A 24,280-nucleotide genomic window follows, 5' to 3' on the forward strand; every position below is an offset into this window, starting at 1 on the left:
CAGCAGTTTGTTTTTCCCAGTGGGAGAAAGGGGAATGAAAAGGGCCGAAAGAAGAGGCTGTTCTCACCAAAACCAACCTTCCTCTATTTCTCAATTTTGCCAAGGGGCTCCTTGCTGGATTCTCAGCCTACTAGGGTTTAGACCTGAAAGGATCTTTAGAAAGAAACTAGCTAACTCCTTGATTTTACAGAGAGGAGCCTAAATCTAGAGCTGAAGGGACCACAAAAATCTTCTAGCCCCATCCCCTCATTTTACAAAGAAGGAAACAGGCCAAGGTCACACAATTAGTAAGCACCAGAGGTAGGATCTGAACCCAGGGTCTCAGACTCTCGAGCCAGTGTTCTTGATGAGGAAACTGAGTCTCAGAGAGACCTAGTCAAGATCTGAACCATCTAAAGCCATGCCTTTCCATTGCACCACCTGTCTACTTTATCTTCAAGTACATGGACAAACAAAAACTGTGGACAGATGGATTTTTCCCCTGGGTAATTACACAGGCTAATCAGGAACAGTTATAATTTCAGAGGCACATTCTGTTCACTTCTCCCCAATCTTCCCAGAGCAAAATCCCTGCAACCTTAAATTGAGTACAAAGGCCTTGCTAAGACCAAAATCAGTGAGATGGCACTTACCAGAACATCCCTATGGTTTTATTAATAGCTTTTTAATATTTAAACTACTTATACAGTCAACCTGTGTGATCTTGGGTGAGTCACTAGATTTCTCATTGCCTCAGTTTCCTCATCTGCAAAATGAGGGGGTTAAACTCTACAGCCCCTGTAAAGTCCTGATTCCATGACCATTTTAAATAGAGAACTAACTCAAAGAGATCAAGCTTTAGGACGTCCTACAGCACCCGGGATTTAGAGATAAGGGACCTGGTTTGGAATCTCAGCTCAGACCTTAGGGAAATTATTTTCCTTGTCTGGGTGTCACTTTACTTAATCTATAAATTAGATGACTGGATCTGATGATGCCTTCTAAGGTCACCTTCCAGCTCTAAATTGGGTGACTTTAGTCAAATGAGTCCACAGGCAAGTAAGAGCATAAAAGAAAACTGAAATATAACCACCAGCAGCATTGCTCTCTCTATTTTTTCAGCTGATGATACATGATTGTTTGGGTACAAGCTGAGGTGTAACTGGAAATTTTAAACCCCCTAAGTTTCAGAAAGAGTTCCTTGCCCTTTGCTAATTAGAAAACAAACAGATTACTAATCCCCCATGTGGTGTGTACATCTCTGCAGACAAAAAAGGACTTTTGTACTTTTCCTTTGCAACCCAGAGCCATATGAGCATTTAACCCCGAATCAACTCTTTGGTGCTGATACAGAGGTCTAAAGAAGAGCCATAAAAAGCATGGAGCAGCCAGGGCTCAATCCCACCTTATTGACTTCCAGGGGGAAAATACTTTCTCCCTGCAGGATGCACACTTGGGAGGTATATTTCCTCCAAGTTATACCAGGAAGGTTCCAGATGCATACTGAGACCAGAAAGGTTCAACAGACTGTTGTGGAAAATAGATGACTCTTGCCAGATGTTGGCACCCTGGGGAAAGGAATTATGATCCCCTTCCTCCTTCATCCTCACATCCCTCTTCTAGGCTGTTTATTCTACCATCATCAGCACAATTTCATCCAATAGATCAGAGTGTCTTCATACCACCAGAAATAGACCTCTATGCAACTTTGGATCCTTGGAATGAGTGATGGGATCAATGATTATGGTGGTGTCATTTCTTTAAGACCTCCAAAATCTCTACAATTTCTGTCTGAACTCATGCTTCTATCTAAGGGGGCACTTATTTCCAAAGGAAATTTTTCCTAACATTAAGCTGCTGTCTCAGTCCTTGCTCAATATTTCACACCATTCCGTTTTCTCTTCCAGGATGAACCTCAGATCTCTGGGTTCTCTATCCCTAACAACTCAAATTTGTTACAAGTTCCAGAATTCCAAATGGAATTCTAATTAAAAGGGTTTAGGCACAATGAGTATTGTAGATAAATCCAGTATTTTATGGAACTCTGGAATTATTCTCATCATCTCTGACCTGGACTATTGCAATAGTCTTCTAATTGATCTTCCTACCTAAAATCTTTTCTTCATTCCCATCCACAGCTGCCAAAAGGATTTCCCTGAAGACTAGATGTGACCATTTAACCCCTTTCTATTCAATAAATTCCAAAAACTTTCTCCTATCTTTGGGCAGTAAAAACCCTTCACAACCTGCCTTCCATCTGTCTTTCTGGGTTTGTTGCATATTACCTCACTTTGTTGTTATTGTTCGTTTTTCATTCTCAAACACCATGACATCACAGGGTTATGGAAAGGAATTTTTTCTTAGTTTTTTTATTCAATTGGTTATTCTAATGGCAATTACATAAAAAAAACCCCTAGTGATGCCTTATTTTAGGAATATTTAAGAAAGAAAATATTTGTGAGGATAGAACCTAATATCTGTTATTACTTTCTTTAGAAGGTTCTGAAATGTTTTTCATTACAGAATTCAGCCAAATTGAATTTAATTCTCTTCACACATGACCTTCCATCTTCTGTCTCCATTTCTTTGTATTAACTATCCCCTCCAACTGGAATATACCCCCTTTGTTATTCTCTTTTTCTTATAATTGCTAGTTTTCTTTAAACTTAGCTTATGTATCATTCCTAAATGAAATACAAGATATTTTGTATATGCTTACATATGCAAATGAAGATCAAATGAGTTAATATGCCAACTGTTTTGTAAATCATAAAGCCTATTAATAGATAGTAGTAGTTAATATTAGAAGTAGTAGTAATAGAAGAAGCAATAGTAACAGTAGTAATTCATTGTAATAGGAGTAGTAGTGATTGTAATAATGTTAATTATAGCAATATTAGCAGTAATAGTAGTAGTAACAATAACAGCAGCCATAGTAGCATTGGTAGTAGAAGTAGAAGTTGAATGGTTTTGTTATTGTGGTTTCCTCCAACAGAATTTAAGTTCCTTGAGGGCAAGAGGATGGAACAGTTCAGTTGGTAGCTACACCTTTGAACATAGATAAAATTAAGGTGAGTTGGCTAGTATTTAATGAGGTAATAAAGATGTCTGTAGTCAAACATCACAAAAACATATGTACTATTATAAAATCTCATTATGCAAAGGACAGCAAAGATCATAAATTCCAACCCCCTTATTTTACTGATGAAGAAACAGAGTCCCATAAAGTCATGTAGCTTGCCCCCAGAGCATCTCCCTCCCAATCCAATGGTTGCTTCTTCTTAATAGGGGCCTTTTGGTAGAGAAGAGGGAGGTGATGAAAAGAAGGTAGAAAGTCATATGCCAGGTCTAAGATGTCTGAAGATAATTAGATCTTATAATACAAATGGTTTTCACTTGTGGGATTTTATTATTTATCTCATGTTTGGGCAGGAAATGGTTATTCCTTAATTTATGCATATTAAACTGCATAAAACATGGGTTGAGAATAGAGAACACTTCCACCCCCCCTCTCTGCCCCACTCTTTGGCACCAAAATCTCCTTCTGTGTTTCAGGACATGTACTGACTAGGATTCTGATGAAAAAAAAAGAGTTGTGTTACAATGTGAAGGGAGGAAGAAGGAAAAAAACAAACACCCAGAGCTTGGAATGAATGCCAAGACAGTAAAACTAAAAACTCTTTCTCAATTACAAATATATTAAAGTTGCTTCTTTCCCACACACACAAAATGAGCAAAGCCTTCATTAATCACCAAATGGAAAATTAAACACTGCAATTATTTGTCTATTGCCCCAAGATATATTGCACATCACTGAATCAAACCCTGGTTAAATGATGCCACAGACAGAGACCGAATTATAAACAGAGACATTAAAGGAGGAGAGTAGGAGATGTCAATGGACCCCCCCCCCTTTCTTGGTCACATTCCCTGCCATTTACCCTGAGAACTTTTGAACCTTAAAACCCAGGATGAGTTCATTGAGAAGAAAGTGGTTTCTGTGAGATAGCAACCCGGCCTGTGATAATTTAACTCAATACAATTCAGTAAGTATTGAATAAGAACCTACTGGGTTCTGAGAACTATAATTGCTTGGAAAGGAGAAAATTCTTCATCAAAATAAAATACATCCTCTGTAGCTGTGGAGTTTACAGTGTAATAGAGAAGTAAGATATAGTTTAAACAGTAATGTGTGATAAATAGGTCAGAAGGGAACAAACCAAAATGTGATACAGGTTCCAGTGGGATAGTCATGATTGAAGGGGATGAGTTCTGCAGAGGTGAGATCAGAGAAGGCTTCATAGAGAAGGTAGCATTTGTGTTGAATGTTAAAATTAAAAGACTGTAATATTTCAACGGATGAATAGGTGGTGGGAGGATATTCTTGGCATGGGAAACAATGTGAGAAAAGGTAACACAATGCAGGATGTGTTCAAACAACAAAGAATCTTAGTTAGTATTTGACTGGAACCTTAGGATACTTAGAGAGGATCAAAAAGGAGAGGGTTGCATCAGACTGGAGAGAGCCTTGGATGATTTACAATGAGGATAAAAATCCCCAAGGATAATGGTTAGGAAAAGAACATGCTTAAGTTATAGTAATGAAAAGTGGATTGGTAGAAAACAGAGGGTGGTCAAAAGTGGTGGCTTGGGTTTCAAAAAAAATAAATATTAAGGGACTGAGGTAGGCAAATCGTATTTGTAGTTAACCCAGCCCCACTCCGGGTCCTGTGGATTGTGGAAGCAAAAATGGTAGCTTCTAAATCAGAGAATTCCAAAGAATATAGCTGTTGTTCAAGTGAGGAGGCAGAAGAAATTTGGTTTGAAAAATTTGCGGATGTAAGGAAATTTGTAGTTAAAAGGATTCCCAAGGACGAGATGGAATGAGTTTAAGAGCTGATCAAATCAAATTGGAGTGAGGCTGATTGCAACAGGGATGAGGATTCTAGAAGATATATAAGTGTCATCTAAGTCAGTGATGGAGTAGCAATGTAATGTGAGATAGATTAGAAGAACATCTGAAGAACTTTAAAAATAGAGGACTGGGAAAGTTGATGTCTTGTCTTGGGGATGGAATTTGAAATACTGATGCTTGGAAGTGCTGTACAAAATCCTATCTCCAACTGATCTTTCATCCTTTCATGGACCAAGGAGATCCATTTGAATGGGGGGTGGGTAAAGATAGAGAAAGAAGCCCCTACAAAATCCCACCTCCAGTTAGACTTCTGTCCTTTGATGGAGACCAGAATTCCATCTTTTAGTGAAATGTAGGAGCCACTTTGATAAAATGGTGTTTGTGAAAATTATGTTTATTTAACAGTTTCCTGAGCTTTCACATTATGTTTTATGTTTTGCCTTACTTTGATGAGTGGTCCTATATAGAAATCCATAAAAAAAAACTTACTTCCTATAGACTGAATAATGTCTCACATATGTGTAACTAATTTGTAAATACTTGGATACTGTGGTGATAAATGAAACATGATTTCATTTTAAAACATTCCTAAATATGTAGTTGCTTTTTGACATTGCATATTCTTTTAGTCACTGGCTATTAAGAGAATAATTCTGTTTTTGCATCTCCTTGTATCCCCAGTGCCTGGTACACATAGAGTGTGAGAGCTCTTCATATGTCAGCATAGAAAAAAGCTCTGGAGAGAGTGGGGAAACCTGAATTCTAGGCTTAGTTCTGTCATCAACTAGCTGGGTAACCTTGGATAAGTCATGTCACTCCTCTGGTTTCAGATTTGTTTTCTGTAAAATGAGGCAATTGGACTTGAGAAGAGCTTGCCAGCATGGGGAAATCAGGCATTTAATAATCGAACTGAATTAACTTGACATATTTTGGTTTGTTCTTTTTTTTTTCATTAAGAGGTTTTTGTATGCAAAAAAAATGGGCTCCTTATCTTACCTCATGAGCAATTAGAAGTGGAAAGAGAACTGAGAACCATCCACATCATAGATTTTAATTTGGATGGCAATTTAGAAGTCTTAAAGTCCAACTTCCTCATTTTACAGCTGAAGAAACAAAAGTTTAAAGAGATCCAGTGACTTGACCAAGGTCACACAGCTAGTATCTGATATAGGGTTTGAACCTAGATTTTTCTTGATTCCAAGTCTAATGAGCTCTTAGTGGCAAGCTCCTCTCAAGTCTAGTTGCCTCATTTTACAGATGTCAACTATGAAATTAGAGGAGTGATATGACTTCTCCAAGGTTACCCAGCTAGTTGATGGCAGAATTAAGACCAGAATCTTGGTTTGTCGACTCTCTCCAGAGCTTTTTCTATGCTGACATAAACTGCTCCCACCCTCTAGGTACTTTTGTTTCACAATTAGTTTTCAATCCTCTACACCTTCATGAACTCTCCTCAGCTTCTCTTGGTGAAGTTTCTAAGACCTAGTTGGGATGGTTCAGGGCATAAACAGAGAGCTCTGCTGCCCATCAGCCTCTCACATGGCACAGATGCTGACTAATTTTTCAGGCATTCCCTCCAGAATGCCTTTCAGAGGTGTCTGAACATGATAATGGGCTAATAAGCTTGCAGCCTTGGGACAGCCACACTACCTCACCTTGGGTAGAATCATAGGACTGTGGTTGTTTAACAGCTACTCTTCAGAGACACATGACATGGCCCCAAGACACTATTTTTAAGCAGGAAACAAACTCAACACTGTGGGTCTTCTTCTTATTAGACCTTCCCTAGGCATCTCTTGGCACTGTGATTTTCCCTAGGGGATTCTGAGTAGCCATGGAGCTGAGACTCTAAATAGTCTGCAGCAAGAGAAAAGTATAATTTAGAGAAAGGTGGTAAATGTTTGCTTGGCAACCAATTACCTCCTCCCTGATAGAACGATGATAAAAGGGACCAACCCTCCACCCTATGAATCTGATACCTGTTGCTGCCATAATGCATTGGCCTAAACACTTGCTTGTTTTTTGTTTTATTAATGTCTTTTGTACACTATCCCACAAAGACTTCTCAGAACACACATAAACACACTCCCTTATAACATAGCATTGTAGACTGAAAGGAAACTCTGGGTTTAAGTTCTACCTATGGAACACTGGGCAAGTTAGTCAATCCCTCAGGGTTCTAAGCAACTCTCCAAGACCCTAAATTGAAGAGAAGACACAGACCTGCATGGTAGAGGGAGATTTCTCATGTGAGAGTTCTCTTTACCAGTGAAATCACAAGAACAGTCCCTTTTCCTCTCATGAAGCAAAATAATTCATCAAGATAAATAGATGCTTAGACTGATTGCGCAGACAACATTCAATGTCCCTAGGCCATCACCTTAGACATCATGTCTTCTCTCATGCTTCCTTCTTCTCCTTACTAGGAGAGTACCTGCAGGATCAGACTTCCAAGGACCATACCTCCCTTCACTGGAGGGTGGAGAGCTATTAGTCTCTTCAAGTTGGAGAACTTTGCCTTTGGACTGAGTTGACCTGATTAATGAGGCTACCCCATACCATATTTCACACTAATTCACACTAGATAATTTTCCAAATGAACGCTCTGGGAATATTAATCAAATAAATATTACCATTCCTACTGGGAAAAAGCATGACAGCAGAATTGATACTCTCCAGACCGAAACTCCACTCCCTGGCCATTACTTCTGTTTTCTCTCTCATTAGAATGTAAATTCCTTGAGGGCAGGGGCTATCTACATTTTGTCAAACATATAATAAATGCTTTTCCATTGATTAATTCATTTTACCTTCATACAAAGAGGAGAGAAATGAGTTTCACATTGGTCCCCTGAGTTTATGATTGGACATAAAATCTTAGATACCTATACCAAACAGGATGTTTTTCAGTTCAGTGTTTCTTAGTCCAAGGAGATCAGTGATTAAATATGTAAGCCCCTTAGAGGCAATTGGCACAATGGAGAGAACACTGCTCCTGAGCCAGGAAGACCTGAGTTTAAATGTGATCTCAGATACTTATTAAACTGTGTGACCCTAGGCAAGTCACTTAATACCTGTCTGCTTCTCTTTCCTCAACTGTAATTTGGAGATAATAATGTCACCTGTCTCCCAGTGCTGTTGTGGGAATGAAATGAGATCTTGTAAGGTCCTCAGCATCATTCCTTGAACATAGTAGGTACCATACAGATTTTGTTTCTTTGTTTCCTACTCTTTGAAAAGGGGCTTACTCAATCTGTTTGCCTGGTTAAGTTCAATTCGTTATGACTGGAGGTGGAACATTTTGTTTTTTAAGAGCTGAAAGAGTGTTTCTATCATCCAATCAATATACAAACTAAAATTATTAGCACTTTAAATACATAAGTAATAAAAGAGTATATAGCCTACATACTTATTTTTCTCTATATTGCTGCATTTCAATGGTATGGGGCTTTGCTCCCCTGATTCATAGAGCAATAGCTCTAAGCCTTCTACATGATATCTGATTTTCTCTACTTATATAGTTCCTCACCCTGAGATCCAACAGGTGATAGTCTCTTAGAAATTTAGCTTATTTGATTTTTGTCAGACACATAGAGTGTTCCTGGGCTCCTACTCAACATTTTTCTAATGTGGTAGGACTTGAGAGAGCTTATATTCCACTGGCATAGACTTTGAGGACTTAGGACCATCCCACCGAAATGATGCATCAGAATAGGTCTCCAGTGGAGAAGCAGTATGTATTTAGTCTAAAAGGATCTAAGAATTTATACTTTAAATTTTATTGTTTGATTTTGTAATATACTATTAATCAATCATGCCAATATTATTTGTAGGATGTTGCTCAGATATGTTAGTCACATCTAAATATCTATATCTAAAGATGTATTAGCATGGGGCAAATATCTGGAGCATTGCACAGGGCTATGATTAGGGTAAGGGGACACAATTTCCTCAGGAGGGCATAATTCCATACTTCCTCCCTATAATGACTAACATTATTGCAACTTCTCTCTTGGTCCACTAGAGGCACAGGATCCAACTACATCAAGTTGCCATTCCCAGGATCCCGCTTCCATGTCATTCTACCAGACCTGTCTTCTATTCAGATCTCCTAGGGGCTAGAACTGGGGCACTGGACAGGGGGTGGTGTTGGTGGATATATTCCTCTTGAGTGAGACTTCATCAATGGTGGGACTTCCCTCTGTACAGGCTGCCATTTATTCACCCTTAGGCATGCATACGAAGACCCACAGCTAATATGTTATAGTCTTCTTGCCATGGTGGGGTTGCGTTAGATGTGTACAGTTTTGAGTACCCCGGTTGTTGTCATCGTACCTCTTTTTCCCTCTACTTTACCTTCAAATCTCTTTTACCACTCATGGGAAGGAGATGGAGATATATCTAGTGACTTGGTTACTCTAACAACTGGGGCCTCCTTAGGACCTTCGTCCCTAAACTCTCTCCCTGCTTCTTATCAGGGATTAGGAGATTGCCTTTCTTCTTTCCCACCCCCAGAAGGTCTTCTCATCATACACAGGGGTACTCCAGATGACTTCAACTGGATTAGGGGTAAAAAATAATTTTCCTGCTTTGATTTCTCTAGCTATCCCCTCCCCTGCCCCGTTTCAGTCATGGGTATATAACTCTGGGGGGGGGGGTCTAGTTTGGAATGAGAAATCAGGAAAAACATTAAAATTTTACATTTTTAAAGGCTATGTTTCTAGTCACTAGTCCTTACACTTCATTGCCAACCTGGTATGGCAATGTGGGTTTTAAGGGAGGGAATATAATTGGAAAAACATCTTTTTTATCCAAGCAAATAAAGAGGGAAATTATTATTCTATATTTTAAGGAAAGGGTGATGGTTTGATTAAAAAGAGCCCTTTGAAAAGTTTATGGCTTTAAAGTAAAAGTTAGTTGTTATTTTTAAATTAAGTTTAGTTGTTTTAGTTTCTATAGGTTTTTGATAATTTTTTTAAAAAATGTTCTTTGTAATTGAGTAGTCAATAAATTCTCACCTTCTAAAAATAATAATAACATTTTCTTTTTATATACTTTAATGAAATGTAGTAGACAGACAAATGTGTTCTCCTGACCCAACTTGCCCTATAAACATTTTCAGCTAGTGATATTTCCGATCATGTCTTTCAAATAATAAAATGTGTTTTTAAAAATAGCCACCAATAAAAATCCATCTATACTCCTCTGTTCTGTGTCTCCACATAACTCTGTTTCAACTAGTCTTTCTCAGGCCACAGCAAACCACAGGGAGGTTCTGAAATTAGAAAGAGCCAGGGTACCCCAGAGAAGCTAATGTAGACCCAGAAAAGAACAGGAAACAGATAAGCACACAGTGGAAAGAAGTCTGGCTTTGGAGACAGAAAGACTGGGGTTCAAATTCTAGCTTTGATGCTTATGGTTATATAACCAGAGATAATTTAGCCACTGTTAGTCTTGTTTTTTTCCATCTCCAAAATGGAGAGAATATTAAATACTTCAAAAGTTTGTTGTGGAGAAAGTCTTTAGAATATCTTAAAGGATTATATAATAGTAAATAATAATAAATATAATTTTATTGCACTGAGGTATAATGCATGTATAGAAGGCTGTCCTCAAAGCAGAAAGTCTTTGATTCAAGGCCAGCCTCTAAGAGATGCTGACTGGGTAACCTACACAAGTCAGTTCACTTTTCATTAGGCAGGTCTCTGAGAGTATAAATTGCAGTCAATATGCTGATCTACATTGGTAGCGGGAGTTTGTTCACCCAGAATTTCCTTGTATCACTGAAATCATAGATTCATTCCCTAACCCTATTGTTTTATCTGACCAACTCCATAGTAAAGAACTTTTGTTCCTGGGATGAATCAAGATGGAATAGGAGCTGGGCGAAGGGGCAGGTGGATGAAGCTTGCCTGGGATGAAGCTCCAGAAAAGGAAATTCACACTGCCAGAGATATACTGCCAGTAGCTTTTAAATATGAGCCCAATAACCCTACATTAGTTATAATTCTGAATGTGCCTTTCTTCCAAGCAGACAGAAATCAGCCAAGATTTTCTATTGGGTGAAGATGATGTTTGTCCTTCATTCTTGAAGAAGGTCATGGCATCAGGGAAGTTATGTAATGATAAACAAGGGCATTGGATTTGAGGGAGGGATGCTATGCTAAGTCAACAGCCTCACTTTCTCTTCTGGAACCATGTGGGTCCAGTGACCAGATACAAATCAGGTTACCTGGAGATAGCCCTGAAGGCAAGACACTCAGGGTTAAGTGACTTGCCTATAGCTAGTAAGTGTCAGGCTGGAATTGAACTCAGATTTTCCTGACTTCAGGAAAATACCCACTGTACCATCTAACATCTACTGGATAATGTCAAATAAATAGATGGTTTATTAGGTATACCTGTTTAGATCATTGATTTAGACTTGGAAGATATCTTGCCCAAATCCCTCATTTTACAAACATGGAAACTGAGTGCCAAGGAAATGAAGTTATTTGTCCAGTATCACATAGGCTGTTGAGGTATTAGAGGTGAAATTTCCAAAGTACACTTGAGAGATGATGCAGGTCTTCATCATATCTACAGAAAGACATCAAGTTTTATATTTTCTACTAAAGAATAATAAACTCTGAAGTCCCTTCTAGAATGAGAAGGAATCAGGAAGGACTTCCTATAAAAGTGGGATTTTAGTTGAGATTTGAAAAAAGCCTGGAAAGTTTTGTTCAAGGAACAGCAAGGAGGTCAGTATTGCTGTGCAGTGGTGATGTGGGGGAATCAACCATTTCCACAGTGGTCTTTCTCCCATTTCTACCTATCCACCATTTTTATCCTGCATTATCCTGACTTCCCTGTACTTCCTTTCCTTTGAGTTTCTGTCAGACCATTTTGCCTTCTTTACCCCATCAATAGGGAGACTCTCTAGCTTGCAGGTCCAGGTTGATTGTTTGGAGTCAAAAGGCATGAGTTTGAATCACAGTTCTACTCATTCCTTTTTGATTTTAGATGAGGCATTCGACCTGGCTAGGCCTCTGTTTCCTCCCCTGAACAATGAGGGGTTTGGACTAGGTGACCCTTTCAGGGCCTTTCCAGATCAAATTCCTGTGATCCTCTGAAATGAAAGAGCCCATTGGGTCAGCGATTTTTCAGCCTTAGAATAAAAACCTCAGAGCCTACCCCTTCTCAGAGAACACAAGAGCCAAGCTTTCCCAAGCACGTACATCATCATATTATCCAAGGGGTTTTTTGTGGCATCTGATTACCATAGTCCAAAAGACAGCAGCATAATTACTCTCATTATTGTTTTTCAGGGGAAAAAAGTGGCCCCCATGCTGGTGCTGAGTAAGTCATCGTCCCATTAGGGTCCTGTCGCACGCGCTCCATTTAAGTTGTGGAGACCATTATGAAGGCTGGCAGGCCCCCTATTCAAAAGACCAACATGCTTCTGCACCTCTTTGTAGCCAGTGTGTAATCCAGACAGGAACAGATGCCTAGGCTCCAAGTCGAGTTCTTTTGATTCCACTCGGAAGGCCCCTTTCCAAAGACAACAACATTTTCTTCCATTCACATTCCAAGGGCTGACCTACTTTCCTTCATTACATTCAAAGCCAGAGACCTAGAATAAACACAGAACTACTGCAAAGCAGGTGTTATGCTGATCAAAATCCCAGTCTGGGTGGGGTATGGTGGGCTTGTTTATTTAAAACTTGAAGTCATAACAAATGAACACAAATGACAAGATGAGAAGGCCTGATACCTTTTTTTTCTCCTGACTTTCATCACATTGCAAGTAGTTGAAGGAAGGAGGATAGAAGGATTTAAGTGCTAACTCTTACCCTTACTACACTGGTTGAACACGGGCAGGTCACTAAATGCCCCTGAGTCTTCAGTTGCAAACTAGGAATAATACCACCAAGCACGAGAGTTGTTGTGAAACAAGAACTGAAGAAAATCTTCTTATAAATGTGTGTTACCATTATGAATAAGTAAATCTTTGTTGAATTGAATTGAATGAGTAGATTGTGTTCTAAAAGTTCATTTGCAAAGCAGTTGTTTGGAACTGAAAATTCATTTTCCCATAGAGAGAGTGGTATGTGTAACCCATTAGGTCCCCAGTCTAGTCTAAACAAGCATGTGGAGGGTATCCCAAAGGTCTAAGTGCAGTTTTGAAGCAATTAAAACCTATATGTACTTGACATATAAATATGTCAAGTCTTAATTAAAGGATCCTAAAGTCTGGATTCTGGGAAGAGAGGGTCATGTAGATTAGGAGAGAAAAAGAGTTCTTCTTTTAAAAAATTTTTTTGAAGTCTTGGGGCTTGTTAGGCAAAATTTTAGTTAAGGTAACATTTGTTCCTGATATCTTTCCACCACCCTTCCCCCTTCACTCTTTCCCTAGAATTTTAGGTGTCCAGTTCCTTTATGATACTCTAATTCCCTTGTAGTAGCTCTTCCAATTCCTCATTCCCCAAAGTAGTTTAAATGTCCAAATCACTTACCTCCTCTTCCTCCCAGGTGAAACTCTGAATGCCTAAATACTGATGCTTCACCTAAGGAATCAGGAGCAGACAATCTGAGTGAATCATTCAGAAGACTAACCATTGATAACTAGAAGGAACATTAGCCATCATCTTGTCAGCCCCCCCCCCCCATTTACAGAGGACAATGAGGAAATTGAAAATGACCTACTCAAGATTGCTCAGATTTTCTGATTCTGGATCCAAGTTCTTTATCTCACAAAATTGTCTCACCTACATGTAGTCAATCAATAAACCTTTTTTTTTTTTTTGCTTTTTGCAAAGTAATGGGGTTAAATGATTTGCCCAAGATCACACAACTAAGTATTGAGTGTCAAATTTGAACTCAGATCCTCCTGATTCCAGGGCCAGTGCTCTATCTACAGCTCCCCTAGATACCCCCAGTCAATAAATCTTTCTTATGCACCTACTATGAGCAACACATTCTGCTAAGCACTAGGAATAAAAAGAATGGCAAAGACAGTCCCTACTCACAGTCTAATGGGGGAACACACAAATAGCCATGTATAAACAACTTATAGACAGGGTAAAATGAAGATAATCAATAGAGGGAAAGCATTAGAATTAAGAGGAATGAGGAAAGGCTTCCTCTAGAAGGTGGAATTGTAACTGGGGTTTGAAAACAGTTCAGAAAGTCAGGGGGCAGAGATGAAGAGGGGGGACAGATAGGGAAAATGTTGGGAATGGGGAGATGGAGTGTCTTTTTTCAAGCAACAAAAAGGAGGGCAGAGGATGGGAAGGGTAGAATACTGGAAAAGGAGAGAGGGTGGGTTAAGAAAAGGATTTTAATCCTCAAACAGAGGATTTTTTATTTGATTCTGGAAGGCAGCCACTGAAGTTAATTGGGTACAGGGGTGACAGTCAGCCTTGCACTTTGACAACTGAGTAGAAGAGGGAGTGGATGTGGCACTAGCCCCTTGGCTTTCCCAAAGACAGATTCATTCACAAAGGAGGAGAATTATTGTCTCAAAGGATCTTCAGGTTAGTTAAATTTCAGGTAGCTGAGGGAAGGGAGTTTGATGCACTACCAAGTGAGCAGTGCAGCCTTGCCTAGAGGGGGCCAAGATTAACTCCTCTAAACTAAACCGTTCCTGCTTTTTTTCAGCTGTCTTCCTTTATCCTACTTTCTCAAAAAAAAAAAAGCTCTAAGACGTCTCACAACAGCAACTGGGGGTCCTGGCAAGGCCCTAGGAACTTGAATAAGAGCAGTCATTTGTCTGGGGTGGAGGAACTGAGAAGGTAGGAGGAGGTGGATGTTATTTGTCAGCCAGGTGTTTGTACATTAGCAACTGACTATATTTTGGTTTTGGTGCAGGAGGATAAAGAGGTAGGTGGATGCTTTGGAAAGGTGCTTAGGAGAGCAACAAAGGAAAAAGTTGTATAGCAGGTGATTTTCCCCCATCTCCCCCTTTTGGACTTAATTTAGGATGACAATGTTTAAGACTCCAAATCATAAGAATGACACTGAAAGAAAGTGATGATAACAACCTCCAAATTTCTGACTCTAAAGGAAAAGCCTTAGCTCAGCTTTCTGTGAGTATTAGGCAATTGGGCAATCCCTGTCTGCCATGGTTAAAGAAAATGAGGTTAAAAAACTTCAACCCCCCCCACACACACACAGTAACTCACTAGAAGGAAGAAAAAATTCAGTTCCTTTACATGTATGTGCATTTACATATGTACACATATATAAAATATCATATACACACATAGTAATCAAGCTGGCAGTGAAACTTTGGACTATTATATCACTGACCCAGAATTTCTGAAGCATCCCAGTTTGACATATGATTTGACTCTCTCCCTACTCCAAACACAACCACATGTAAAAACAAAAACAGCTTTTCTTCTTATTTTCCAGATAAAAGTTTCTAGGTAGTCACAGATAAATACATAGGAAGTAAGAACATTAAAGGTGTTCTACCCACATCCACAAAGGCATAGATTCAGAGCTCAAAAGGACCTCAGAAATGATCTAATCTAAGGAGCTGATTTTGTAAGCTATGGGAACAAAGCTCAATCATGAAGATTAAGTCACTTGCCCAAGATCACAATATAATAAATAATGGAGCCAAGATAAGAATATAGGTTCTCTGAATATGGAGAGTGCCTTTTCCCTATACGGTAACATGTTACCTTAAGCAAGCTATATCTAAAGCAGAGCAGGTAATCACAGTCTTTGTTTTTAGTTCAAACTGCATAATTTTTTTTAGTTTTTGCAAGGCAATGGGGTTAAGTGGCTTGCCCAAGGCCACAGAGCTAGGTAATTAAGTGTCTGAGGCCAAATTTGAACTCCAGGGCCAGTGCTCTATTCACTGTGCCACCTAGCCACCCCAAGAAGGTTATCACTAGGAAGAAATAGATATTAGTTCACTTATTTTTCCAAAGCACAAAATTCTTCCTATTCTTGAAAAAGGTAGCTGAGATATGGTTTTTCACACACACACACACACACACACACACACACAAACACACACACACACACACAAATTGACTTGAATTCACTCTTTGGAAAGTCTGGTAAAGGGGAAAAAATGCACATCCTCAGGATATGGAAAAAAAGGCTTTCTTCTTTATTTAAAATGCTTGAATTTTATCTTTTTTTTCTGCATCCAAAAGTTTGTTTGTTTTTACTTTGAAGTGCCTAGGAGCAGCTGAAATAATTTTTCAGGGCAGCTGTATGTTAAACCACCACTTCCCAGTCTACCTCAAGCCTTAAAATTTTGCTGACAGTGTTCAGTAGATTTGAAACTTTGACCACTTCTTTGACAGTATTCATTTGACCTATCTTTAAAAATTAATTGAGTCAAATTCTTATTTGGAAACCTATTCCAAGGGATCCTGATGACACTGGAGCTCTAGAGCTTTCTAGTGCACCACCATTAATTAAAGGATGTTCCCATTGCTTATGCAATGAACTTCAGTTTGAGTACCAGAAGCAATAGTAAATTTCTTGAGGCAAGAGCCTATATTTTTGTTTATATCTTTATATTCCCAGACCCTAGGACAATGTTTATTTTAAAAATGCCATCTACAAATTGGCCATAACATCAGCCTTCTTCATTTGACTCATTCTTCCATCCCACTAGAACTTGGACTGTCCACTCCAGGCTAGATAAACTGTCACCTTCTCTTGCCCCAAAACATACTTCCAATTCACTTTCCAGTCATTTCTAAACCTTCTTCTTCTTCTTTTCTAACTTCCCTCTTTGTCTTCCTCCATTAGCATCTAAACTCCAAAAAGCTCTGTTTTTACTTTCTTCTATTTGCATCACCAGCACTTAGTACAGTGCCTGGCAAATCCTAAAGGTTTATTACATGTTTGGTCAGTCATGATTCAACCAATTTGGAGAAGAATTTGATTTCATAACACAAAATGAACTCCTTTGAGGATTTATTTTCAGTTTGGTGTCTCCCAACCATACATCAAAGTCATTCAAGAATCCTTGTAAGATAGAACAGAAACATTCTTATCCAATAATCCAATGATTGTAAACATCAGGTAACACATAAAGCAGGAGTTAGTAAACTTGCCAAAAGTATAATTGCTTTGATAGAGATCCAGTGAAGAGTCAAATTTGGAGTTTCCCTGTGGATGGTGAGGTCCTCCAGTTGTTCTTGTTTATGAATTTCATTGTGCTGGTTACATCAAGTCCTGGAACACTGCAAAACTCCTGGAAGAGATCCATAACCACTCAGTATGGCTTGACCACCTGTAAAGGAAAAACCAAGTTGATGAAAAGAGTGCCTATTGCCCATGTTATGACATAGTTACATTGAAAAACCATGGAGCTTCTCTATTGATATACACACACACACACAAACAAACATATGTATATAGTAGAGATTGTAAAATGTACCCAAATTTTAAGAAGAGGAGGAGGACTGAATTGCATCTGAAAAGATGTAGAGTTCTTTTAATGACCCTAAGTGTCTCTCAGAAACAAAGACCAATCTTTTTAATATTAATATTTTACTGGTATTGATTCTTACCTACCAGTGGTGGAATGTAATAGATTGAAGAAATGAAGATTATTTCACAGAGGAGAAAAATAGTTTACATTGGAGAAGAATCTAGTAGGTGAGAGCAGACAACCAATAAATAGCTCTGAAGAAGGAATAAAAGATATCATCAGAAAAGTATATAAAAGGAAGAGAAGATGGGTTGGTCATGTTGTGTCAATAAGCATGAGGTTATGAAATTTTTCTCTGCTTCTTGATCCTGACTTCAGGTTGAGCTTTCAGCTGAGGGAAGCCTTCTTCCCCAGAGGAAGAAAAAGAATGAATCTTGCTACCTAGCTTAAAATCTATGACTTAAGGTTGAGTTTCACTAGAAAGATAAAGCCCAAGCATATGTAGATTAGAGAAAAATCCTTTAGCAATTTTTTTTCCAATCAGGAAGATCTGCATGTGTTTCAGAGCCTTGGTTAAAATAGCATTTCCTCTCCAAAAGGAGATTCTTCCTGCTAGGTATCAAATTCTTTGGAACAAAAACCAAATCCAACTGACTAATGCCCACAGTCTTCAATTTCAGGGGCTCTTAACACCAAGTTCATGAACTTGCTTTAAAAATATTTTTTTGATGACTAGATTTCAAATGAATTGGTTTCCTTTGCAGAGGGATCCAGTACAAAAAAAAGGCTAAAAACATCTGCTATATTTCCTGTTCCCTAATGGCAAAATTTCAGTCAGAAACCTCAGAAACTTTTATTTATTTCTAGAAATTCCTTATGACACTTTGCTTAATATCCAATTGCTAAATTGTATCTAGTTAGGGCCAGTGTAGTGGTTACTCCCCCCCCCCCAAACTGCCAGGATTTCTTTGAATGATGAACTGTCAAGGTTTTCAGTCCTCAAATCCAAGTAAATAGGATATCAAAGACATGGGAACAAATGCTATGCTCAGATCAGTTGTTATGTTTCTCCTGCTTAGCTATGACCCTGCCATTATTATTATTATTTTGCAAGACAAATTAAGTGACTTTCCCAAGGTCACATAGCTAGGAAATTATTAAGTATCTAAGGTCAGATTTGAACTCAGGTCCTCCTGACTCCAGTGGTCCTGCCTTTAATCTATATATATATATATATATATATATATATATATATATATATATATATATATATATATACACATATATATAGTGGGTAACAAGATGCTTGGGATAATAAGATTATAGATCCACAGGAGACCTCAGGTTCTATCACCACAGAACTTTCCATTTCATAATACTAGGCTATTTCTCCATCGTACTTCATGGTTACATATGACCCTGTGAGTACTATTGCATATTGAGAGGCAGTTAGGTTTAGCAGAAAGAACTCTCTGTCCCTCTTCCCACTGCAAGACAGATGGTATCAGTTTGTATCTTGACAAAGATATTATTGGCCTTATGATTTTGGACAAATATTTAATTTCTCTGTGTTCCAGCATCTCCACCTAGGTTTACAAATATTTTTACTATTTGACAGACTTTTCATGAAAAAATTATTTCCAAACTGTGAAGGACTGTAAATAATGTTATGATATTAATGATACTCATAATGACCTTAATGGCAATAAATAGGGCATCCTGGCAATGGGATCCTTAGAATGGTAACTGACCCATAGTTGTGAGGTCATACAGAAGTCCATGAAGTCCTAGGAACAGTAGCTTGCCAAAGGGAAGAACATCAAAAGAGGAAGTGTACCACAAAATTCTGGGTTTTAATAGTTCTTCCTGTGTCTAGTTGGGTTACAATCTGTTCTTGGATAAGAAAGAAATTATTGTCCAGGATTGGGTGATCTGCAATTTTATTCTATCTTCAATTTTAGGTTTTTTTGGGGGGGATCTGGACAACTTTTGCCAATAATGATTAGTAACTCATCTGTGGATTTATAATCTCAGAGTACTACTTGGAACAATGAGACTTTATGTGATTTCTTAAAATTTATACAGTAAGTACATGCCAGGTGTAGGACTTGAACTAAGGTCTTCCAGACCCTAAGGCCAACCTTCTATTCTGAAAGGGTACCTAGAGAGATCTAGAACCAGTAGGTACTTATTGATCATCTAGTCCAACTACCTCATTTCACAGATAAAGCATAAGGAGACCCAATAACCATGTTACCTCTCATTCAATTTGACATTTGGAGAGAATAGTTTTCTTTCACTTATTTTGGTCATATCCAAAGAGCAATAAGTGCTAGGAAAGATGGAGTTCCACACTAAAAATTAAAAGCATCTTTTCTTGATACATTTCCACACTGAGAGGTGACTTCTTACTCGAACTGCAAAATACACCAGGAGCAATGGTCTAATTTTAGTAGCACCAGCTGTGCTGCTAGAATGAAGACAATCACCACCACTTTCAGGTTTTTCAGTCAGTCAGAATAGTTGACTAAAAATAGTCTGTTCTGCATCCTCCATGGCCCCCGCACAATGTGTGCCCCTTTAAATACTACCATTTGGCTGTTCCCTGCAGAGCCCTGAGGTGGAAGACACAGTTTTTATCCCCACTGACAGCCATTTTCTTCTGCCTCACTGATTTCCATACCAAATATCACAAGTAAGTCTTATTCTGTGATGGAGTGGGAGGCTAGAGCTGAGAGTTCAGGGATGGAAGGTCCAGAGGACCAGACAAAAAGGGATGTGGAGGGGGATGGTGTTCTAAATGTGTAAGCTTGGACTGTTATATATTATTCTAGGGTGAATCACAGAAAGACATGAGTTTCAAACAGGACTGAAGATTCAAGTGAACTACTTAAGTATAGATAGGGCAGGAAATAGGGGTAGTTGTGTATTGGGGAGCATCAGGTAGGCAACTAGAAGTCTGCAACAGCAGTTGGGTACTCTGTCCCATAAGGGTGTAATGAAAAAGAGTACTAGGTTTGATATCAGAAGACTTGACCTCCAATTCTCTCTCTCTCTCTCTCTCTCTGTACACACACACACACACACACACACACACACACACACACACACAGATACATCACACACATACCAGTATGGTCTTCTACAAGTCAATTAATATCCTTGGGTGATAGTATCCTTATCTGTAAAATGAAGTATTGGATAAGACCTTGCCAGCTTTACATCTATAATGCTAAGATTCTATGGCTATCTGATTTCTATGATCTCTCCCATCTCTAAACTTTTGAAATTTCTCAGTTCTACCCTGGAGACTGGAGAACAGGTTAAGAAGCATATCACTAGGAATTGGATTATAAACCCAATCACTGGGTAATGCCTTACCAAAGTCATCAGCAATGATATTGACATCATTGAGCCCAGGGTTTGTTGAGGTAACAGATGCAATTAATAGTTTGACTTCATTGAGGACAGAAGAACTCCTGCTTTGGGATAATATAACAATTCCTTATTTATTCCTGTAACTGGGGTCTATGTCGATGTCTTACATTTCCACTGCATATTGGATTTCTCAAATTGGATGTCCCATAGCCTTCTTGAATTCCATGTCTAAAAGAGAAATCGTCTTTCTTCTAAAACCTACCCCTTTTAACTTCCTTATTATTGTCCAGTGTATCTTATTATTGTCCAGAGTACTGATCAGGTTCATGACTCAAGTGTCATCCTTGATTACACACCCTTACTCCCTCTTTCCCCATATCTAATCTCTTGCCAAGTTGTGTTGATTCTATCTTAGAAACATGTGTGTGTATGTATGTATGTATGTATGTACAAATATATATGTTATTATTATTGTTGTCATGTCTGATACTTTGTGACCTTTTGGGGATTTTTTTGACAAAGATACTGGAGGGATTTGCATTTGCCATTTTCTTCTCCAGGTCATTTTTACAGATGAAGAAACTGAGACCAAAAGGGTTAAGTGACTTGCCTAGGGTCACATAGCTTGTAAGTGGTTGAAGGCAGATTTGAACTCAGGTCCCCCTGATTCCAGGCCTGGCACTCTATTCCCACTGTACCATCTAACTGCCCACCTACATACATACACAGATATGTATATGAACATATATAGGTATACATTCACATATAGATATGTATATATATACATATATATATGTATATGTATATATACATATAGTCCCTTTCTCCTCTGACATTGTAGCTACCTTAACTACAGATCTTCATTGCTGCATGCCTAGAATATTTCAATAGCCTTCCACTTGGTTTCCTTATCTTTAGTCTCTTCCTATTCCAGTCTATCCTTTACTTAGCTATCAAAGTTCTCTTCCTAAAATACAGGTCTGACCTTGTCACTTCCCTAAATTTCAGGATCAAATATAAAATCTTCTGTTTAGCTTTTATAGCCCTTCCCAACCTTTTTTTCCTATCTTTCCAGAATTTTTATGTCTAACTCTTTCCCCCACACCCCACATCCTTTACATTCCATTCACATTGTTCTCCTTGCTATTCCTTATGGAAGACACTCACTCTCAACTCTATACATTTTCATTGCCAATTCCATGAGTAGAATGCTTTCCTTCTTGATCTCCACCTCCTGAATTCTCTGACTTCCCTCAAATCTCAACCAAAATCTCATCTTCTACAAGACTTTGAGCCTCTTATTACTTTAGTACCTTCCCTCTGAGATGATCTCTAATTCATCCTGTTTGAACATAGTTATTTGCATGCTGTCTCCTCCATTAGAATATGAACTTCTTGAGGGCAGGCATTTTTTTGGTCTTAATGTGCCCAGTGATTAGCATAGTGACCTACACATAAATAAAAAATAAATGCTTATTGATTGAAGGGAACCAAGCAGAATGGAAGAATAGAAGGAAGCAACACAATACAGTTGTCTCTTCAAACTACTCTACAAAAACCTAGAAAATGCACCAGACCAAATCCAGATAGAGAAATCCAAGAAAAAGGTCCTAGTGAATCATTTTTCCATCCCAAATTGGTATATAGAGAAGGATCTGTAGGACAAGCTTTAATCAGGAGGAAACTATGCAGAGCTTTCCAGTTTAGAGACCTCCTATGGTTTGTAGTCATGTACTAGGGTAAGATGAGATTCGGGATCCAGCACAGAGCAACCTAACTGTACTGGGAACAGATATATTTACTAGGTGGGAGTTTTGTCACTATATCCCAGAGCCAGGTTGTCCTTTAATGAAACAGAGGACTTCTAAGTATCTAAGCATTCCTGATGAAAGCACCAAAACTGAGTAGAAACTTTGAAATACAAAGTAATCAAGAGAAACATAAAAGAGGAACACATGAGCTACTTCCAAGTGTCCAAGCATTCCTGATGAAAGCACCAGAACTGAATGGAAACTTTGAAATACAAACAAATTAATCAAGAGAAACATAAAAGAGGAACACATGAACAACTGGAAGGGACTAAACAAGGATAAATGCTTTACCTTTCATTATGGAGAGATGTTTTACAAATGTTCCCTGAAAACTCTAATATCATCAGGGTTAAGGAGGGAATCTAATAAGACAGAAAACCTGGAAGTGGTATAGTTATATTTGGATGATTTTTGTTGTTATTTGTCCTTCATTCTTTTTTTGTTTGTTTGTTTGCTTTTGGATTTTTCAAGGAAATAGGATTAAGTGACTTGCCCAAAGTGACACAGGACTAAATTTTAACTCAGGTCCTCCTGACTACAGCCAGTGTTCTATCCCCTGTACCACCTAACTGTCCCTTGTCCTTCATTCTTGAAAAGGACCATAGCATCAGGGAAATGCTGCCATGACATACAAGTAAATTGGATTTAAGTGAGGGGTTGCTGTGCAAAGTCACCAGTCTCACTTTATTCTCTGGAGTCATCTGAGTCCAGTCACTAGAAATTAATTAGGGTGACTGGAGGACCCTGGATGCAATAGGAGATCTTTACCTTTGTAAAATAAGGTTTTTAACAGGTCTCAGTTTGACTGAAGCTGTGACCATTCAGCGATTGAGAAATGAAGGTTTTCTGGTCAAAACAGAAGCAATTGCTATTTGTATTCACTTTGAGTCAATCAGGGTCCAAACAACTATGAATTGGGGTTGGTCTGGGACCTTTGTTGACCAATCAATGAGAGCCAGAGTTATTTAGGGCTGGTAAACCCCAAGATATCTTGCCAGATTTGAGCAATCAGAATTTATATTCCTCTGAGCAGAATACTCACATATAAGGATGTGATACCCTAGTGTGGACAAAAGAAGCAGAAAGAAAAGAAAAGAAAGAAAGAAAGAAAGAAAGAAAGAAAGAAAGAAAGAAAGAAAGAAAGAAAGAAGTGAAAGGAAGGAAGAAAAGATAGAAAGAAATAATATAAATTGAAATACAAAGAAGATAAAATAGAAGAGGATAGCAGAATATATTAAAAAGCAAAATTAAATGATATAGTTTATAAGAAATATATAAAACCTAAAAATTCCCAGAGAATTAAAATAAGGGACTGGAGCAAAATCTATTCTCCTTCTGTTGAAGTCCAAAAGGAAGCAATCACAATCTCAGTCAAAGAAACAACGCAAGTTTGATAAAATGAGATAAACAGAAAAATTGCATTATACTGAAAGATATCATATATAATAAATTAATATAAATAGCAATATATGTACCAAATGGCATAGCATCTGAATTCTTTAAAGAATAATTGAATTAGTTATACAGATTTAAAAAATAGTGAATCTCTAATACTGGATGACTTAATGTACCCCTTTCAGACCAAGACAAAACTGAAAAAAAAATTATAAGAAGTTAAGGAGCTGAAAAGAATTTTATAGAAATTATATATGATAGATCTCAGGTAATTATTGAATAACAATAGAAAGAAATGCTGGAACACATCTAATGTCAGTTCTACTCACTAATGGCTCCCAACAGCAGCAATGATGACTTTGTTTGGCATTTCATAATCTAACCCCCCTCTTACATTTCCAGTTTTCTTATACC

At 38.2% G+C, this 24,280-nt stretch overlaps 1 long non-coding RNA gene across 1 annotated transcript in view; it reads left to right on the forward strand.

Annotated features, from left to right (window-relative positions):
• The first annotated feature begins 19,892 nt into the window (after positions 1 to 19,892).
• LOC141521572 (uncharacterized) overlaps positions 19,893 to 24,280 on the forward strand; it is a 91,599-nt gene continuing 87,211 nt past the window's right edge. The window contains exon 1 of the long non-coding RNA XR_012478007.1: positions 19,893 to 19,977. This is a non-coding gene — a long non-coding RNA (uncharacterized LOC141521572). The remainder of the gene's footprint in view (positions 19,978 to 24,280) is intronic.

This window comes from Macrotis lagotis, chromosome 4 (assembly GCF_037893015.1).
Source record: "Macrotis lagotis isolate mMagLag1 chromosome 4, bilby.v1.9.chrom.fasta, whole genome shotgun sequence".
Classification (NCBI taxonomy): Eukaryota; Metazoa; Chordata; class Mammalia; order Peramelemorphia; family Peramelidae; genus Macrotis; species Macrotis lagotis.